This window comes from Palaemon carinicauda, chromosome 4, assembly GCF_036898095.1.
Source record: "Palaemon carinicauda isolate YSFRI2023 chromosome 4, ASM3689809v2, whole genome shotgun sequence".
NCBI lineage: Eukaryota > Metazoa > Arthropoda > Malacostraca > Decapoda > Palaemonidae > Palaemon > Palaemon carinicauda.
The window spans coordinates 158,088,853-158,098,463 of NC_090728.1; the positions used below are offsets into that span (position 1 = coordinate 158,088,853).

The 9,611-nt window shown below is 34.2% G+C and overlaps 1 long non-coding RNA gene across 1 annotated transcript; it reads left to right on the forward strand.

Annotated features, from left to right (window-relative positions):
- Positions 1 to 2,302: 2,302 nt before the first annotated feature.
- LOC137639173 (uncharacterized) lies at positions 2,303 to 9,048 on the forward strand. Its single transcript, XR_011044252.1, has 3 exons — positions 2,303 to 2,413; positions 6,128 to 6,205; positions 8,921 to 9,048. It is a non-coding gene; the product is annotated as an uncharacterized lncRNA (long non-coding RNA).
- Positions 9,049 to 9,611: the final 563 nt, after the last annotated feature.

Below are 9,611 nucleotides of genomic sequence, written 5' to 3' on the forward strand. Positions count from 1 at the left end.
AATAATAGAAAGGCCACTCAGTAGAGCATAGCCTATACCTTAGCCACCGCCACTTTTGCCACCAAGGAAACTGATGATATTGTGGGTATTTGATCCCGAAACACATCTGTCATTTGAATTTGTTATCCTGTTGTATATCACAATATAAGCAATTGAAATATCCACATTTCGGCACTAGTTTCATGCAAATTGGATGAAAATTAACCACAATATAGCATAAAGACGTTCTGACATTTTTGTGACCTTGACCCAATTACTCCTAAAATCTAATCAATTTGTCCTTCGAGCATGGCCAATCATCCCACCAAATATCATGAGATTTGCCCATGATACAGCAAAAATAAATTTTTTACCGTTATGTAACCTTGACAATAATCATGTTATATATCCCAAGGTAGACAATTGAATTATGCACATTTTGGGACCAGTTTCATGCAAATTGGATAAAAATTGACCATTATATAGCAAAATACGTTTTTGACATTGACCTTTGACCCAATCACTTTCAAATCACAAGATAGATAATTGAATCATACACATTTTGGCACTAATTTCATACAAATCAGATAAAATTTTACCACAATATAGCAAATAGACAATTTTGACTTCTTCGTTACCTGACCTTGACCTTTGACCCAATCACTCCCAAAATCTAATCATGGCCAATCATCCCTGCAAATTTTATGAGATTTGGTCGAAATAGTTTTTGAGTTGTGCGAATTACAAACACACAGACAGACATACGAAATACACACATATCAAATCATAACCTTCGTAGCAACCAAGTTGGCGAAGGTTAGATTTGGATGATTTTGTATGAATGTTATGGACGAAATATAACAGTTGAGGGCAAGGTGAGAGAAGAGGTGATAAAGGCAGCAGAATGTTTTCCAAAGATTGGGAAGCGAATTGAATTATCTTTGTAAGATAATGTGGAAAAAATGGAAATGATTGTTGAACCAACTCTTTTACGGAAATCAAATGTGACTGTTGAATGCTAACTGAAGAAAAAAAGTTGAAGCTCTTGAGATTATTTGTTTCTTTAGAACAGTATGATGGGAATCATAGGTCTAGAATGTGAATCTATTTTTTTCAGCTTAAAACTGGACCTGAGTATTTCGGAAGTGGTTCAGTCACGTGTAAAGGATGGGAGATAGTATAACTCAAAAGTGGCTAGATGTAGGCCTAATAGGAGAGGAGGTTCTGGACATGGCAAGAAAGATGGCAAGGAGGACACAATAGGGACTTCGGAATCCAGGAAGCGTAAGGATGTATTCAAGATAACGATGAATGGTGCAGTGTGTAGTGGAGTTCAAAATACTGCTGATGGTTCTTCTGCATAGGTGTGGCAAGAAGCGTCCAGTGTTGTGGAAGTTTTACTCTTTCTGGGTTTCATTCAAGATTAACTGTTGTTATTGCTGCTATTCATCCTAGGTGCCTGTTTTGATTTCGAAAAAAGGCAAAGCTTTCTCTTGATAACTTTACTGATCAAAATGAAAAATAGAAAATGGGTCTATGCGAAGGCAAATGTACACGGAATGAACAGCAACATCAACAGCAACTACTTTATAACAACAAAAGTAAGAAATGAAGAAGATGAATTAATGGATATTTCATGAAATGTGGAGGCCACATTAACATAAAACTGTATTCAATATGTCAATTAACATCTCTAAGTCCTCCAATAATATTCTGTTATTTCTAATCTTGTAGAAACCACTCTCGGCTCACTTGTGGGGTTTTAAAGTAAACTGCTTAGATAAAGTTATATTATTATTATTATTATTATTATTATTATTATTATTATTATTATTATTATTATTAGCTAAGCTACAATCCTTAAAAAGCAGGATGCTGTAAGTCCAAGGGCTCCAACAAGGAAAAATAATCCAATGAGGAGAATAAATAAGTATGTAAATAAACAACAAGAGAAGTACTGAACGATTTAATAAAATATTTTGAGAGGAGTAATAACATTAAAACAGATCTTTCGTTTATAAACTATAAAACATTAAGAACATACGAGGAAGAGAAAGATAAACTAGTGTCCCGAGTGTACTCCTAAGCAAGAGAACTCTACTAGTCTTTAAAGAATATATATATTTTTAATTTAAAGTAAGAATGTAAGGAAAACAAATAATCTTTACATAAACTGCAATATAAAAGAAACATAAATAAACATAAATATTACCAGCCAAATTTATGATTCATGAAAATGGATTTGAACAAGTAAAATTAATTAAAAGAGTAGCTCGGTCAGTATTGGAAAATGAGCCCCGCAGCCAAATGGTAAGTAACATTACTGGAACCAAATAGCAAGTGCTTCAGTGCAACGGTCGCGAATCCCCACATGTTGACGATTGGAATGGGGTTATTATTAACATCCACGTGCTAGGAATCATACAACACTTGTGTAAGTATGTTGCTGTTTGTAATGACTGTTTAATCTGCCCATATAGAATGGTCAAGCCGTATATAAGGAACGCAAGCTAAAGGTTAGGCTGGATCGTATCGTACTTCGCCAGTCATCCTTCGCCATTATTTTTCAGAGTTCCGTGATCTGGTAAGTAACCAAGATTTTCTGTGAAACGCTGCATCTAACAACCCCCATGGTAGTGTTGCTAATGATTTGAGTACTTAATGTGATACTGAAAACTGGGATTTTATTCCACTTAATTCTTGACCAATATAAAAGTTATGGCCGTACTAATCAGTAAGGTGGGTTAAGTAAACCAGTTTTCGTGAACACGCGAGTCATTTTTAACTTTTATCGTCTTAATATGTTAGATTATTCGTATAATGATTGATGGGGATAATATGTTTCTATGTTAACCTTGCGGTAGGCCATGAACTTAAAAGTTTCTTAGCCATTGCTGTAGGCAACCATAGGCCTAGGCCAAACCTAATTAATTAGCCATTGAGAGTTCGGCAATGACACATTATGTGCTTGTGCACAACTCCGTAGGTATAATTATATTTGTAACATGCAAGTTAAATTGTTGAATGGGGAGAGGTTAATTCGGTCCTATCAGACCATTATTACGTGGAGACCCTTCCATTGTATGCATTTCATGTGAAACTTCTTTCCCCTACCAGTAAATTTCAAAGTGTAAATCGGTAATCAAATTTCGATGGACCCAGATACAGGTATTCCTGGAATATCGTATTCTTAAATTTAGAGATGATAATCTTTATTATGGTAAGTGAAGTAATTGAACGTGTGACCTTAACTGACACTTTTGCTCTCCTTGTACAGAGACAGACAAATGTTTTCGACATTAATGTCAAACTTTCAATTGTTATTTTCTTATAGATATCTCTGTTCTCATCATTCAGTTAGGTCTCTATTAATGAAGCGAATTACTTGGATATGGTTTTTACCGTAATGTGAACTGTCAATATTTCATGTGAAGGAACTACTGTATTGGTTTCAGTTCTCCATGTGATTTTGACAAAATATTAAATTATCCCTTTATGACAGGTTTGACTCATCGGGCTTGTAAATCTCCATCGTCTTAATTGACAATAATCTTCTTTGAATTATATTTCACAAAGTTCAACCATTTTGAGACCGATGAAATTGAATCACCCAAGGTTGCTTTTTACCGTATGTTTACCGGTAATTTGGCCTTTTATGACTTTATTAGGCTGTTAAAATTGCTGGGGGAGTAGAATGGCCTCCCGGGTCCTAGTGTTAGGCCTTATACCCCAATTCAATAGTAGGGTTTGGTTCAAGTGAATGATGGTTTAGTATGAACATCGACGACGGACAGAGGAAGCAAGTCTTCATTTGGTCAGCAATGAGGATTTGAGATATTTTTAAAGATAGGCTGATACTTGCTGGGAGATGGTGAAAGTTATTCGGCAAGTGAGATTGCCTGGCTCGGGTGGTGAGTGACGACTTATAACTAAAACAGGCCTGTGATTGTGATTACTGTAGCCCATTTTGCCAAATTATATTAATTTATGTCGAAATTCCAGCAGACAAATATGTTTAGCTTTGCTTCACATAAGCAGTGAGTTTAACATAACTGAAAATATAACTAGAACAAAGCTTGTTTCTCGTATCAAAGTGTTATACTTTGTACCAAATCAATGAAATTGGTCGAGTGATGATTGTGATAATTTTTTCTCTAATTGTTAAGCATAGTTGAATCGGTAACTCGATTGTTGCCAAAAAAAAAAAAAAAACATGCCTCATCGATGGTATATACATAACAGTTTCAATGTGAGGATACTTTGTCTATAAGTGTACGTATATATGTATATAGGTAAGTAGTTCCTGGCACATATTACAGATGCCATTATTAAGTCGCAAATATTGAAATTGCGCCTTGTAGGATTTTTATGCCTAACATTTTTATTTATGATGTAAGTTATTACATAGCAGTATTGTTGGTTAAATCTGTTACAACTGGGTATTACAATTAAGATACAAAATGTGTAGTGATATTTCATACAAAGTGAATCGCAGAATGCTTCGATATTTATTCTTATTTACAAGCAGTATTTATAAACGTTGCATCGATGCTTGGCGAGTGTCCAACATGTTAACTTTGTTTTTATATATTTTCAACGGTTGAATGTCACATTACACTTTTTTATATGATCATGTAAAAATGTGAAAACATTTCTCACGCTCCTTAACTTGAATGCTTTTTACCTCCCCTGGCCGTTTTGGTAGGGGATTGCTATAGGCCTACGGTGCCTCAGTTTTGAAAAGCAATTTCCTTTTTATTTTTTTCTGATAAATTCTGTGACATCTTGATAAGTGGGTGCTAATATTGATAAACCTATCACCAATATTTTAGCGTAGCCTTCTGCAATATATCTTTGTTTTAAGAAAAGTTATTTTTTTTTTATAATGGCACACCTCATTGTTCTGCTTATATTATCTTATCTTACTGTCGTAGATTATAGAAAACATAGCAGTTTGAAATTTGAGCCCATCAGAGAATTGATTTTAACTGCATAGGCCTTGTGCCGTGAGACGTGCCAGTAGAGCTCTTCTAATTTGTACACCGCTGGTGAATAGTGATTATCATCATTTAATTTTCCAGTTACTCCTCATTAAGATTTTTTGGTTACAGCAAATTGAAAAGGTGTCCTTACATACTAGTTATATATTTTGTTAAAGGTAAATGGAAATATGAATACTAGACATCAAGTATTGCATGTTTATCTGAAATGCTTGGCTGACGGTTTTGTGCATATTTTTTTTACTGTCAGCATATTTTTTCTTTTAAATTTTATTAACTATTATGACAGATTTATAAACAAAAGTGAAATACAGGATGAACCACCATTGCACATAGTTCTGAAATGCCATCTGCAGAAGAATATATTCAATTGTGTATTAATGTAGTCTTATATCTAGAAGTGAAATCAGTCTTTGGATAATTAATAACGGTTTTCGCCAGCCCATCATTATTACCATGGTCGCAGTTAATCCTTTTCCTTCGGTCATTTGGAAAGAATGCACAGTGGGTGGTTAGAGAAGGGATTTTTTTTTTCGTTTGTTTGAGGAATTTCTCTAAGTAGAGCTGTCATCGGAAGCTCCTCCCCCCCCCTACACACACACACAGATTGACCGGGCAGCACCTCCGACCGGGGGCTCTGACTCGGGGCCACTAGCCCCGAAAAAAGGAAGGGATTGAGGGAGGAGTAGAGGGTGACCTAGAAACGGTTGGTGTGAAGCTGTGAAAATATTGGAAATAAGAGCAGTAATAATCTGTAAGGTGAGAGTGGTTGTCAAAAAGTTTTGGTGCGCTTCTGTGTGGTTTTGTGATTCTGCTAGTGAGGAAGTTATTTGCTCAAAGTTCATTTACGATTAAGACGCTGAAGCATTTGTACAGTGGTGACCTTTGTTTGGGCTTCTTTCCTGTTAGGAGAATACCGCTTAATGATGATGTTTATGGAAAGTCATCTTCAAGTTAATTTATTTACTTCAAATATTCCTAGGAAGACTTCGTTCTGTGTGGTTTAAATTTTTGGTTTCTTTTTAAATTTTTAGAATTTCTTTGGATATTTTGACAATTTTTCATGTTTAGTGTTTGTAGGTGTATTGTGTTTACTTGCTATGTTACTTGCTTTTCTGAAAGTAATATAATCAATCTAATCTTTTCAGGCTGTGTCGTGCAGTACCATGAGACTTGCAAGCCACCAGTCAATCTAAGCAAACCCACCGCGGAATCAACGGCCATTGGTAGGTATGGGTTATAAAACAATCTCATTAAGTAAACGGTTATAAAACACTCTCTTATATAATTTCAAAGTGCTTTAAAATCTCATATCATTCCGTAAAGAATATCCTAGTGGTAAAGATTTGCCTCGCGAAGCTAGGTAATGTCAGCCTTTTGCGGTATTGGTATAAAACTCCTTATGCATGAAACATTGGGAGTGGCATTTCAAACGATGAATCTGTTTCTTTGTTGGATAACTGAAGAAAATTTTCACTAAATTATTTTGACAAGGTAAGGTCCAACTCTTGTGAAAAAGTTGAATGCCACAATGTGTAAAGACTTAATGGGGCAAAGCAGCCCAGTACGGTAGAACTGTTTGGTTAGGAATTGATTACAGTATTAAATGGTACAATGTTTATGTAAGAGTTATTTCCATCTTCAATCAGGTAATTGATGTTTTAGAATGATAATTTTTTGAAATTGCCATTTTCATATGTCACTGGAGTTTAGAATGGGAAGATGAATTTTTCAAAATGTTTACTTTGCGGATATTTTATTTGTAGAAGGAAAGCGAATTGGTGCGTATTCAGTGCGCTGTAATGGTTACGTTCCTTCATATGGAGATGATTTCCTTTAGTATCTAGTTGGATATTAGTTAAGAAAGTGGTGAAAATCACATGTGACGAAAATGTTTCTTATGGATTGTGTGGACAGCTGCAATACAGACTAAGCCTAGTCCTTTGCATGTGAAGACTGATTTAAGTCTTGTAATAAGTCCCATCTCTCTCTCTCTCTCTCTCTCTCTCTCTCTCTCTCTCTCTCTCTCTCTCTCTCTACAAAAATGCTTTTGCCGTAACTGGGCTGTATAGATAGACGCTAGGTCTTTAGAATAGGTATAGACCTTAGACGCATCACAAGATGTGTATTATCTCGGGTTGAGGAAGGTTGCTTCAATGAGTGAGGATTTTGAGTGAACAAATTGTTTTTGTTATTGTTTTATTTCCTGATTTTGGTTCATCCGTAGATGTTATCGTCACGTTTATCCTTAAGCTCGCCGCCGACATCGTGCAGTGGAGACAAAAGTTGCCCCCCCCCCCACCTTTTTTAGGCTAATCTTTTGAAGATTAGCCGCAGAATCTGGTGATTGGCGATTTGAATATTTATTTGAAATGAGTTATCTCGGTTGGCTTTGGATATCAAGTTGCTCACGACACAGTACTATTTTGGTTTGCGTGAAAATAGCAAGATCTTCAATTGGATATATTGTAATAATGTCTGAATTTATTGTAGTATACCAAATTCAAGGGTAGAATTTGTCAGCATGCCAGGACTCTGGAGGTTGGGGAACTGAAAAAAGAAAGTTTTAATTCTTTATAGTAAAGTTGCAGCGTGGTGCGTTTTGAAAGCCAAGTTTTGTGGATAAGTTTACATGATCAATACTTGATCATCATTAAAATGCAGGGTAATTTCGATATGGGATCCTCCAGAGGACATGATATACATAGGCCTACACAAATAAGCAAATGACGTCCAACTGATGACTATTGCCATAGGTTAATGTCAAACATTTGAATGGTACATCGAACTCCATGGAATAATAGTTTAAAAATACTGTTAGGATAACGAATTAAACAAGGTGTGTGGATAACAACGGTAAAGTGTATTACGAGAGTAAACGCTTATAAAGGATAGCTCATAAGATGGTTTTTATGCCACCTGTTGGCCTTTTTATGCGAGATACTTATTTTTCGTTCGTTGTATTGAAAATGAATGATTGTAAATTATCGGGTGAGATATTTTAAATATTTCAGATACAATATTTAGTTGTGTATTAATACGATAGTATGCGTTTGGAATATCTAGGATTCGTCCTGTCAAGTTTTATTAAGCATTATGCCTATATTTTATGCCCATTTAAAATTATCTAAAGTCATTCAAGTTTGTTTTTATCAGGTTTCAATTACTTTATTTATTCTGGAAGTAATAGATATTTATTATACAAATGTTTCTGGAAATTCCTAAAAGTGAATGGAATGGATTAGTTTAAGAAAATAATAGTATGCTTCTTCAACCCTAGGAAAAGATAACTACTCTCGAAATGATTAAACACATGACTATACCTCTGGTAATGATGAATATGACTTATCTATAAAACAACGTACAAATTCTCAAGACCGTTATGTTTTTTTTTATTTATTTTTTTTTTATCTGGAAAGATATTTGTATGTTTTAGGTTGTCCTAAAAAACGAACTTGACATTGCCTTCGTGGTAGAGGAATTGTTTAGATTGGGTTGACACCGAAAATCAGTAGGAATACGAATTTACAAAACATTAATGTTTTTAACGTTGAATCTTCGTATCTGGCTGGCCCCTTAGAAAATACTGCACCACGTCCTTTTGTGAACTACGTAGGTAAATTGTGATTTTACATGTGTAAACTTTGTTGCTTTGTGTTTGGAAATTGATTTCGTGTTATTAATGTCCAGTTATCAAATAATGAACAATTTACTTTATCGGTGAGATTGCAATCACAAGCTTATAATGAATTTGAACATTCAAGTTAATTAGATGACAAATATTTTCCTCTAGGTCTAGACTGTAAGATTACTAACTAGTTAGTACAGTAGGCCTAAACGTATCTTATTTTTTATCCGTTGAAGTAGATTGAGTAGCCAGAGTTTATCAAATGTTAAATGTAATATGAGCACTCATTAATATATATATTTTTTCTTTACAGATGAGGCTGTCAGGTAAGTGAGCTTTTTACTAGTGTGCTAATGGAACTCATGTTTAGATGCGTATGGTCATTTGTACAAAGTCGAATCTAGAACTTTCACATATTTTTTTTTTTTCGATAGATAGTTATTACGACGAGTCTCTTGAATACCACTGGTAAATTAAGTTGCTTAATATGATCCAAACATTTTGTATTGATAATATCTCCATCACCTTCAGTAGTATCTTATAACTTAAAAATTCATTGACCTTTGGGATGTCGCTTTATGGATTTAGAAGAATAAAATTTACTTTCATTTCAAGAGGAATTTTGGTATCTAGTTTTTTCGTAAAATGTTGTTTTACAGACTAATTTAAAATGATTCAATAGATTATAGAGATTAAAATTATCTTACCTATTGGCTTAATATAAAAAATGTGATCATGCGCTGTCAAATGTATTTTCTCTGTATTTATTGCTAATTTGTAATCTTAAATAATTCTTATGTTTTGTTTCATGGAAATTTACAAACTCCTATATATGATTTTATTTCACAGATTTTTCATACTTTTTATCCTGTATAATTGGACAAATGCCTAATCATAAAGTTCTCTCTTGTAGAACTTTATAAAAACATAATTGTTGATTCAATCAGACATGATTTTCATAGGATTTTTTTTTTTTTTTTTTTGTGTAAAACCTGCAAACCCAT